This window comes from Vidua chalybeata, chromosome 3 (assembly GCF_026979565.1).
Source record: "Vidua chalybeata isolate OUT-0048 chromosome 3, bVidCha1 merged haplotype, whole genome shotgun sequence".
In the NCBI taxonomy this organism is placed as follows: domain Eukaryota; kingdom Metazoa; phylum Chordata; class Aves; order Passeriformes; family Viduidae; genus Vidua; species Vidua chalybeata.
Window position 1 is genome coordinate 103,938,734 of NC_071532.1, and position 11,867 is coordinate 103,950,600.

Here is an 11,867-nt window from a genome sequence, read left to right on the forward strand (position 1 = left end):
TCTCTGCCTCCTCTGTCTGGAGCACATTCCCAGCTGGCAGGTGCCACCAGAGACCTCCCCACTATCCTGTCACCATGTCAGGGGCATAAAGGTGATCAGCAGCACCATCACCACCTTCCCAGGTACTTCTGTCTTGGGCTTCTCTCTGGCTGAGGTGGTGCCAGGAAATTAATGCAGAGCATGGCAGTGAGGAGACCTCTAGAACAGAGACAGAGGATGGTACCTCCTGAGCAAGCTCAGCTATGGGAGAAGGAAGGAGGTCTGTGGAAAGTACAGCAGAAGGCACCAGCAGCTCCCACAGCCAGCAGCTGCTGCTTTGCCTGCTGCCCATCCCTGCAGGCTTGCACCTCCTTGTTTGCAGTGGCACCTTAGCTGGGAAGAGGGAATGTGGGCTGTGTTCGTGTGTGAGTTGCTGGGACAAAGGGAGAAAATTCTCTAGACCTTCTCTAAGATCTCTGGGACCCCTAGTCAGTGATAGGGAAAAATCTCTGTGCTGGCTGCAGTCCTCCAGGGGCTGTACCTGCAAACTGTGCAAACTGCTTTAAGAAAGGGCTGGAGCCAGAATGAGCCCCTCATTTCTGTCTTCCCAAGGCTGTGAAGTGACTCACCCTTCCTGGGAGCTGTTCCTGAGGACAGGAGTGGGAGCGAGGTGTCAGAAACTGAACTAAAAACAAAAGTTAGGTTCGGGCCCAGGAAAATTTCCTGCTGCTGCTGTGGGTGGATAATGACACAGCCTCCACAGACACAAAGCAGAGCCTCTGAGAACTGAGGCAGAAGGGTGAACACAGGCCAGGACTATTTAAAACTCAAAGTCTGTGCTTTGGGTTTTTATATGTGAAAGACCTAATTATGGGGACTTAAATTCTGTCAGAGCAGCTACTTCAGATGACTGAGTACAGGGTTGCTCACAGTATGGAGGAACATTCCCAGGTTGTTTCAGACAAAATATTTCAGGACTTGATCCTTTATCCCTTTTCACACAGTCAAACCTCTCTCATGCCAAGAGCTCATGGAGATCAAGGCTGCTCCACCAGAAACAGCTCCTCTGCAGAAGCTGATCACTGAGTTGGTTGAAAGGTTTTGGTCTGAGTCTTTTGCTGTTACATGAGATGGGCCACAAAGGACAAAGACAGCTCGCACAACAAAGGAGCAGCACAGCTGGATGCACCTCCAGCAAGGAGATGGAAGTTATATCTGCTGCCTGTTAGGGTGGATTTGAGTCAAGCCTTTTAATTCCCTTCAGCAACAGTAGGACTGTAGTAAGCCTTTACCCTGCCAGATTTCAAGCTCTTGGGGGTTATTAGAAAAGAAATTCACTAAATACTGCTCTGTGTCATGTGACTGGACGAGAGGATACTGTTGGAAGTAGATTTGTGCTGCAGAAAAGTACCAGTGTTGCTAAGAACAGTCATGACCTTGTTCCAAATGGTTGCTTGTGTTATAAAACTGAGATTTGCCTACATGCTGCAGCAATCTCCTTGGTTGAAAGAACCTCCCCTTCTTTAAACTCGCCTATGCCACAACAAACTGCTCTCCCTCCCCTAAAGCACAGGCGAGAAACCTTTCTGTGAGTCACCAAGACAGCTCCCACAAGGCACGTGCTCCCTTTCCCCTGCTGTCAGATACAGGATCTAGGTAGGGCCACACGTGAGCTTTGCTTTTAGCAGAGCAGAAGATCACATTCACATCCAGTGCAGGTCATGGCAGATTTTCACTCTGGACCCCTCTCAGCTGTCCAGCACTAACTCCATCTGCTGAGGATGCTGTGCTCTGTGTGGGCTCAGATATGGATCTAGACCAGGCATAGTCCCAGCAGGATAACTCCCTGGGAATGGCATGAAGCATATCTGGTTTGATGAAGCATATCTAGTCTGTCTGAAATCTCCCATTTATGTCAAGGGCTCTTTTTTTGTACAGGTATGCAATAACCTGTCCACAATTCTCTTGTTGCAAAGCTGATTTTATCTCCCTCATACTTTACTGGGCCATGGCTCAGTATTGAGCTTTTTACACAAAGGAAAGCTGCAAGTTTTAACCCCTCAAACTTCCCCCTTGTTAGAGAAAACAATCCCCTGTTCTTCAGCCCTTGCCTGTAGGTCACAGTTTTGAGTCCTTTCATCATTCTGGCTGCTGTGCTTTAATCTCCCCAGTTTGTCTCTGTTCTCTCTAATTGAGCCACAGTGGTCTAGTTGAGGATTTTCCAGAGTGGGCCAGAATAGAGTAATTATCTCCTGTCTCACAGAGAGTCTGATATTCTTGGTGCATCTTTGTTTTTTGATACATTGTAACTCCAGGCCCTTTTTTGCTGCACTGCTGCCAACCTACGTGTTCCTTGTTTGTGTCTGTTCCTCTGATTTATTCTTCTCAAGTTTAATATTTTTCATGTGTATGTAATCAATTAAATCTTGCAGAGTTGGGTTCATTTATGATTTTCTTTCAAGCATTTTAATCTCTGAATTTATCTATTGGGGTATTCTTCTAGCTAGCTAATTTTTAAAGTATTCCATCTTGTTCATTGTCCAAACTGTTCATAGAAATGAACACTAGCACTGGAGCAATACTAGATATAAAGCAGAGTGCCACAGTACACATTTCAAATGTCTTCTCAGTTTGGTAAAGCAGCTGATTATAAGAGACCTTTGAGGACAGTTTCATGACATACCCTGCCCAATAAATGAAACCCAAACAATTTTGTAGATGTATGTTTTGTCAATGAGGACTTCCAGGTTTTCAGCATTAGTGGCACTCACAGAAATGATAGCACTGGCTGAGGGAACAAGATTGTTCATGTAGAGGTTTCTTCCTGTGAATTTGAAATACCTCTCACTGTGTCTGTGACACCCTCTGGACAAGCCTGGCTGGCACTTTTTGTACTCAGCCAAGACAGTTGTCAAATGCCAAAACTTAGCAGGTTCATGGAAGGACTGGGAAAAAGGATGAGATTTCCCCCCAAAACAGATAATTATTTTTGTTTTAAATTACTTGAACTGTCCTTTCCATATCCCTGGAAATGTTCAAGACCAGGTTGGATGGAGCTTTGAGCAACCTGGTCTAGTGGAAGGTGTTCCTGCCCATGACAGGGGGGCTGGAACTGCATGATCTTTAAGGTGCCTTCCAATCCAAACCATTCTATGAACTCAAAAGTCAATATGTTACTTTGTAAATGCTCAGAAAAGGTATTTGTGGCCTTTACTTGTAAATGTTTGGAAACCATTCATGAATTAGACTGGTGGATGATGAAAAAAATTACTGAATGTTGGCCCTGCTGTTGTGTTGATGGGTGGAAGCTGGACAGCTGAGAAGAAAACCACCTCTAAATTCTGTGCATTGGCTCTGAGGAAACATATTGGTGATAAAGGCAAACTGAGCTTGAACTGTGAGCAACTGAACCTGCTCAGGTTGAAGAATTCCCTGTAGAGTGAGGTAGGGTGGCCAGAGCAGAGGACTGAGCCTGGAGCATCATTCATGGTTGTCCAAGGTCACTGTATTCCTCTAGGGACACGTGGAGTGTGGCTCTTGCTGGAGCTTCTAAGGGGGTTTCTGGGACTGTTTCCCTGTGTGGGTGCCATGGACTGTTTGTCATGGCTTGATGGAGGAGCACTTGTGCAAGAATCTCTCTGGCTACCATTTTCTGGTACTGCCATTTTCTGGTACTGCCATTTAGTTAAAATTTTTAAATGTACCTTTGTAACTCAAGTGCTTGGTGCTGCTCAGTTGCTCCAAGCAGGACTTGAAGTTCTGCTGATTTGCAACTCAGTTCTTGGTGAAAAACAAATTTGCAAGAGTGGTTTAGATCCTGCAGTGTCAACGTCACCAATCCCCATGGTTTGGGGAAATACCTTTCTGTCTCAAAGGTTAGGGCTCACCCCTTTGCCTCCACGTAATAACTTTATATTTTTAAGTGGGTTGTTAACTGTAATCATCACCCCTAGTTGAATAAATTGGGTACTAAAAAGGACTCTGAAAGAAAAATAATAGGCATGAAAATGAAATCCAGGAGCCTAGGCCATCTTGTGAAAGCTGGGTTCTACTCTGGTCTCAGAGCAAGGAGACCCTCAGGGACAGGACATGGCTGTGCATCCTTCTGGCCAGTACCTCAGTCATGTTCCTCTTTCATCCCCTATTGCAGCTGAGTCTGGTCCAAGGTTCCTTCCCTGGCACATCACCCCAGTGAGATTTCCTGAGGGGAAGCAGAGGAAGACAGGAGAGGTATAAACTGGTGCCCTGAAGTGAATGGAGAGCTGCAGAAGGACAGTGGTTTTGTTTTGTTCATGCCTTGTGTAGTGGGGTGAGATGCTGAGCTATGGTCAGGGGTCTTCAACATCATTGCACACAAGATATAATTTTTTCATGGATTTATGGAAAAGATCTTGTGGTACAAAATATCAGGGGATTAACTTTGTTTTTACTCATTTCTATCACATGAAAGCAGGCAGACTGACTGAAAAGTTAGTTCAAAGCTGAGCAAGTTAACTTCTCTGTGAATATTTACTCAAATAGAGACAAGTTGCAATTTCTTATGGTAGAGTTATACTGCTGATTCTGCTGTATGCTGGCTTTTTTTTTTTTTTTATACTAGGCTCATCTGCTCTGTTTTGAGCACCTTCTAGCAGTGAATTCAGCGTTACAATAAATTCTCACTGACTCTGAACATAGAGATGTTTATGATACTATGTGAAATGGCAGAAATCTCCTGCACAGCATTTCTAAATGAAACCCAAAGTACTCAGTTTGAGTAGGGAAGAGTGTTGTGTACACTTCCCAAAATAAATAGCTTTTGGACTAGTGTACTAAAGGCACACAGACAATAAAAATAAACCAGGAAATTACAGGAAAAGAAATAGTAGTTTCCAGTGAAGAATAGGACACATTTGGAGCATCTGATTCAGTAAAGTCTGTTAAAAGTTGCAAAGGGTGATAATTCATCCTTTCTGCTCAGGATCTTCAGGCTCTTTCAAATGCTGATATGACTTTGAAATAGTTCTCTATCTCACTTTGATAGTATTAAGAAATACAGATTTATGGACAACTAGCCTGAAGTCAGTCATGCCCTGCCTAGAAACTGAAACCTTTCTGCTTTTGAAAGGGATCTAAGACATCATATCTGAGGCTTTAAATCCAGTCAGGTTAGATGGATTCAAATACGGAAGGGTTTGATGAAATGCACTCTGGAGTACCTAAGGGCCAACAAGATGAATTTCTAAACTATTAAGCTTTATTTTATAGAGCTTCTGAAGTGCGTGCACAACCTTTGCAGTTTGGGAAAGGACAGATGTAGCATCCATCTTCAAAAGCAGTAAAAAAGAGACTCTGTGAAAAGATCCTGGCAAGCCCCTTGACAGCCCACCAGCATGGGTCTCTGTCCTTGCTCTATCCCCAGCCCTCACCCACACCAGAACAAGTCCAAAAGAGACACCCATCCCCAAGGGCTCCCAAAGAGAAATGTCTGGGACTGGAAACTCTTGGTTGTCCTTCCTTTCTGTTAGTGGCCGCTTCACAGCCCCCGGGATCATCCTGCTCTAGCTCCTCCATGTATTTAAAAACAACTCAGATCTGGGGCAGAGAGTGGGTTTTTCACAGATTCAAAGAACATCCTGAGTTAGAAGGGACCCAACAAAGATCATCAAGTCCAACCCTTAAGTAAATGGCCTGTACAGGGATTGAAACCGCAACCTTGGTGTTATTTACATCCTTCTCTGACCAACTGAGCCAATCACAGGGTGAATTGACTGAAATCACAGAAAATCCAGGCTTTTTTGTTCCTGGGCTGCAGCAGAGTGTAGACTTGGAAAGTTCAGTACACCTTTTGTAAACATGGAAGGGAGCATGGACTGAGGAAAGGGCTGCATGCTGAACATCCTGAGCTGATCAGGAATAATTTTCATTCTGGAACATTTTTCTTCTTGGAAATAGTTATGGGATCATAGACTATTCTGACCTGGAAGTGTCTCTCAAGGATCACTGAGTCCAACTCCTGGCTCTGCACAGGGCAATCCTAAGAATCACACCATGTTCCTGAGAGTGTTGTCTAAGAGTTTCTTGAACTGTCAGGCTGGTGCTGTGACCACTGCCCTGAGAAGCCTGTTCCAGTGCCCAACCACCCTCTGGGTGAAAAGCCCTTTTATAATATCCAACCTCCCCTGACACAGTGTCATGTCACTGGTCACCAGAGAGAAGAGGTCAGTGCCTGCCCCTCTGCTTCCCCTTGTAAGGGAGCTCTAGAGAGCAATGAGGTCTCCCCTCAGTTTCCTCCAGGCTGAAGCCAAGTGACCTCAGATACTCCTCGTATGGCTTCCCCTCTAGACCCTTTACCATCTTTATGGCCTCCTTTGGACCTCCTTTCTGCTGCCCACAGTAGATCCTGATGCCAGCACTGCTTCAGCATTTTTGAGAATTCAGGGTGTAAATAAAAGGTATTTCTGAATTTCTAATAAAGAATGGAATATCAGTTTATAGCTGGATGTCCAAACCACACAACACCATGTCTCATCCTATACAAATCTGGAAAATGGCTGGAAAGGAACAGGGAGCAAACTTAATGGACTGTTTTTACAAAAAGTTAATAACAACTCTTACAGACCAAAACAGTGCATCAAATGCTCAACTATATTCCTCTCCAAAGCTGCTGCCCTGGGAAAGAGTTTGGGCTCCATGGGAAAGACAGGGAAAATGTGGGGCTTTATCTTCTCTGTCACTGGCAAATTAACCACTGCTGTTTTTTCTGAAAGTAATCTGCAGCTTTAAAGATTTGCATATGTCATGTATCCCTCCCTGCTTTTGTTCTGTGAACCTTGATGCAGCAGTAATATTCAGAGAGCAGTCAGGGGCACTGGGCCGGCAGGCACTGCCCAGCTCCACTCAAATGCTGCACAGAGCGAGTGAGGCTCCTGCAGAATAAGGTGCAGCATAAACCTGGAGCATCACAGCTGCACTGGAGTAACTCTGCACTGACACAGGTTTAGAGAGAACCAAGGCCATATACAGTAATAGAATGGTTTGGGTTGAACGGGATCTGTAAAGTGTAAGTTGCTCAGAGCCCTGTCCAACCTGACCTTGACTGTTCCTAGGGATGGGACATCCACTACCTCTCTGGGCAACCCATGTCAGTGTTTTACCACCCTCGCTGAAAAAAAAAAAAAATTCTTCTTTGTATAAAATCTGAGGTGCCAGTGGCACTTTCAGAACAGCTTTGCAACTCCACTGTAGAGCTTATGAAGTTTGCATTTTTTCCTATCTTGTTTCTTATGATTTAGGGGAAGAAATGTGTTTGTCAATATTTTAAAGGGGGCTCTTCCCCCCTGTCCCCATTGCTCTCAGAGAGCTGAAGTAGCAACAGGTGAGTTAAAGGTTCACAAACAGGACTTGACTGCACTGAAATCAGTCGAGGCACCAGTGGGGTTTTGCATGGTTGCGGGCTGTATGATTTTTAGTTAAGCATGCAAAATAAACATTTTAAAACCACCTTCTTATAACTAGTCTAGATCTAGACAGCTGTTTTTAGAAACAAGAGACCTTTCAGCTTATTAGCCAACTCCTCTGCTATCACAGAAATCTCTTTTATATACTTTTGAAAGAATTCACCCTGAAAGTCTGTGTTCAAAGAAATGTTATGTTTTGCTTTTGGAAGAGATTCTGATCACTTTAGAGGCAAGAAGCCTTCTAATTTTCAGCCTAAGTATATTTGTGGATAGTGTGTACCTATTTGTTCTCCTGCCAACACTGTGCTTTAGGTTAAACGGATCCTTTCCTCTCCTCTGTTTACTTTCCCTTTCCTCCTTGCTGTATTTATAGAAAGCAATTAACACACCTTTTTAGCCTCTGGTTTCCTAGGCTCAGAAAACCAAATTCTGGGCATCACTCAGATGCCCAGGATAGGCAAGCCATCCTTCCTTGATAGAATTGTTCAGACATTCTTGCTGCCAGACCCAGTTTCCTACATTATATGTGTATCTGTAACATTTGGGATAGAATTAAGTTAGTCCCTGGTTCAAGTGTACCAGGTTCCTTGACTTCTTTTCCCCTCAGATAATCTCCTTTTCAGCCCTCTGTGGGTATCCCCATTTAGCCACCTTGCCTTGTCCATATAATAAGCTATGGCATCCTGGTTAAAACATGATAAAGTATTATTTTTACTTTCAAACTTTGCCTATGTAATCCATAGATGTTGTTATACATTATTTCTTTCACCTTTTTTCCTTTTTGTTTATGTGGTCCCTTTTTTGCATTTCTGAGGTACTTCCTGCTCGTTCTTACTATCCTTTGAAGCCAGTCCACTTCTCACAATTATCAAAATGCTCTTCTAATATTTTTGCAAATATTTAAAAGCCTGAGCATCTGAAAGATGTCCTTGTTCATTCAATAGTGAGATTAAAGCACCAGGAAAGTGTTATGCTTTTGTTCCACCCCCTCTGTAGTGCATTTTAGTGAGCCACAAGCATATGAGAATGGTGCCAGGTCACGATGGAACAGTTCATCTCATCCATCATCATCCTGTCCCCATTTGGCATTGTGTTCCTTGTGTGCCAGCCCAAGGATATTTCTGGCCTGCCTTAGTTCTCCAGTCATGTCTTTCTTCCAGAAGCAAGCTGTGTTTGCTGGTGCAGTGACATTTCTAGGGGGCAGAGGAGGATTTTGTGAGATAAGTCACATCTTTTGTAAGCCATCACAGCCAAGTTTTCCGAGCTGTAAGAGAACCTCATATTTACCACACCATGGCATGAAACCTCTCAGATCAGCATGAAAAAGCTCTAACAGGACTTTTTTTATCCATGCCACAGGGTGGATGAAAGCTGAAAGTCACCTTGTCCATCCAAGTTGACATGGACATGCAACTCATGGTCTTTGAGTCTTGTAGAAAATTGTTTGCCCTCCTTTGCTTTTTCTCTCTCCTTTACATGGAGATTAAATCATAGAATCATAGAATGGTTTGGGTAGGATGGGACCATAAAGATCATCCAGTTCCAACTCCCCTGCCATGAGCAGGGACACCTTCCACAAGGCCAGGTTTCTCAAAGCTCCATCCAACCTGTCTTTGAACACTTCCAAGGATGAGACATTCACAGCTTATCTTGGGAACCTGTGACATGGCGTCACCACCCTCACAGGAAAGAAACCTTCTCCTAATATCTAATCTAAACCCACTGGTTTTAATTTTAAATCCATTCCCCCTTGTCCTGTTTCTACATGCTCTTGCAAAAAGCTCCTCTCCATCTTTCTTGTAGGTTCCCTTTGGGGACTGGAAGGTTGTAATTAGGTTATCCCTAAGCCATCTCTTTTCCAGTCTGAATGAACCCAATTCTTACAGCCTTTCATTGTAGGAGAGGTGCTCCATGCCTCTAATCATCTTGCTGGCCCTCCTCTGGACTTGCTCCACCAGATCAAAGTCCTTCCAAATGCAGCATTTGTGTCTCTTTAGGTGGATCATTTCATTAAATTGCAATAATGCAGCAGCAAGTGAAGAAAAGCTGCTCTCGCCAACCCTCACTCTACTCTTCTGAGAGTTGATGTCCAGGAGGAGGAGCAAGTTGTTGTTTTGTAAGATTTCTGGTGGGGTCCCAGAAGTATTTGCCAGGATGAGGGGAAGATGAACCCGTGGCTTCTGGACAGTAGGATCAATCTTCATGAGCAGTCTCCATGATCTTTTCCCTGTGGAAAGGGCTGCCAGATCTGCAAGAACATCTTCACTCTCATATCATGGGAAAGGTGCCTGCACTGTGCTGGTGTTGTTCCCTGGGAACAGCATCAGCTTGAAGTGCCTGCCAGCTGTCTAAACCACATTTAATCTTTAGAATAGCTGTGCAAATCTAGTCAGCACGCCTTGCTGCAATCCAGTCCTGTCAACACTGCTCAGAAATGACTGACCTTTTCAGTCCCTGTGCAGGAGGAGTGAAGGCTCACAACTGGGCATGCTGAAAACCGCCGACTAGCAAGGAACAAATCCAACACGGTGGTGTTGCTCTTCCTACAGCAGTTCAGTCTCTTTATGTGAGTTCAGCACTGTCAGCATTTGGGGGATGGCAAATCAGACTGAAGGGAGCAGAGCTGTGAAATGTTTCATGGCTCTTTTCAGGGAAGATCAGCATGGTCAGGGTAATTCTGAAACATGCTTGGTTGGACATTAGCACTTCTTCTGTTAGTGGTGCAACACAAATCTATCTTTCTATGCTTTCCACAGAAAATGACAGTTCTATTCACCTCCTAATGACTGGCACAAGGCATGATGCCATCCAACTTCTGTATCTAAGGTGAACTATAAGAGTAAGGTATTTCTGGAAGATATATGTTGTCAAGCACAAGCTTGTATTTCTTGTATAAATGGTTAAGTGCAAAAGTTTTAGATGCTCCAGAGGCAAAAACAAATGTTCAGATAGTCCCTTCCAGGATTAAATTTAGCATATAATCAGAAATTAATCTATTGAACATTATTTATGAGCTCTGGGTTAATGATATAGGTGTGCAACAGCATGTAACAATGCAAGTCTTATACTTGAAAAGTTCAGATTCATTTTCAGCATCTGATGACAAATTTGATAAAGTTTAAGTTTTTACCTGATCTGAGATCTTACCTCCTTTTTCTTATTCCTTATTTTAATCCTATACAGGAAGGGGAACTTCAGTCCAACAGAAAGGAGCCTTCAAGGAACAGATTGCTTGTAGGTGCCACAGTTTAGAACTTTTGGAAAGAAAACCTAATTATTTTGATATGGCATGGCAAAAGGTAGGCAAGAGATAAACTTCCAGAGAGAAGGGAGTGAATGGTATTATTCAAATAGTAAAGCAGCTGTATACAGCTCTCAGTTCTGGTTGCATTTTCACAGAATCATTGGACTGCTGGTTGTAAGGGACCTCTAAAGGATTCTCATACATCCTCAAGCTGAAGTCAGGACTACTGCCAGCACCAGACAAAGCCATTGCTAGTCTGATTTACATTTCATCTCTAACGTGCAGGCTCTAGAGATTTATTCTTCCAGGACTATATTATTCTCCTGCTTAAGAAGTTTCTTAGGGCCAAATCTGACCCCACTAAGGTGCAACTTGGGGGTCATTGCCATCTTGAACATAAAATAATCTAGATTCTTTTTTTTTATTTAACCGTGGGGATTTTGAGTTGACTTAGTCTTGCTTTCTTCAGCAGAGGAGATCAGTATGCACTTTGTTCTTGCAATGTTATTGGAAATGTTACAAACTTCCAACATTAAATGATGCTGGACTTGAAATTCTAGCTGTTCTACCCCTGACAAGGGACAAAATTACCTGATCATGTTAGGTCCCACTCAGCATCCCAACAGACTGACTGGGGAGCACCCACAGACATAGCAGGGAATTGAAAGCATGACCAGACCTGTGGCTGGAAGCATCCACTAAGCCACTGGGTGGGATGAATTTGTCCAGTGTGACACACAGCACTGGTGGATGTGCAGGGCAGTTCATGGAACAATGCAGCCCTGGGTGCAGGGAGACCTTTCTCTTCATGCACTTGGAGCTCCTTCTCTGCATTTCTGCCCATGAAGAGTTTGAGAGTCCTGCCTTGGAGCACTGGATTCTCTGGACATGGTAAAAATTGATCTGTTGTGTGGATGTGGAGAAGGAAGAGAGGAAGGAGGTGACAAGAAACACCTGCAGCCTTCTCTTTGTCAAAATTGTCATGAAAGATAAAGATATAAAGCGATTAGAAAGCATCCAAAGGAGGGCTGGAAGTTGGACTGCATCCTTGTGGGTCCCCTCCAACTCAGGACATTCTGTGATCGTGGGGTTCTGCTGCATTGGTTGAGACCCTTAAAGACCCTCATGGCCTATTGTTGGCTCCACAACAGTGTCATACTGGCCCAGGACACGACTCTTTAACACCTTACCAGTATGTAACAGTT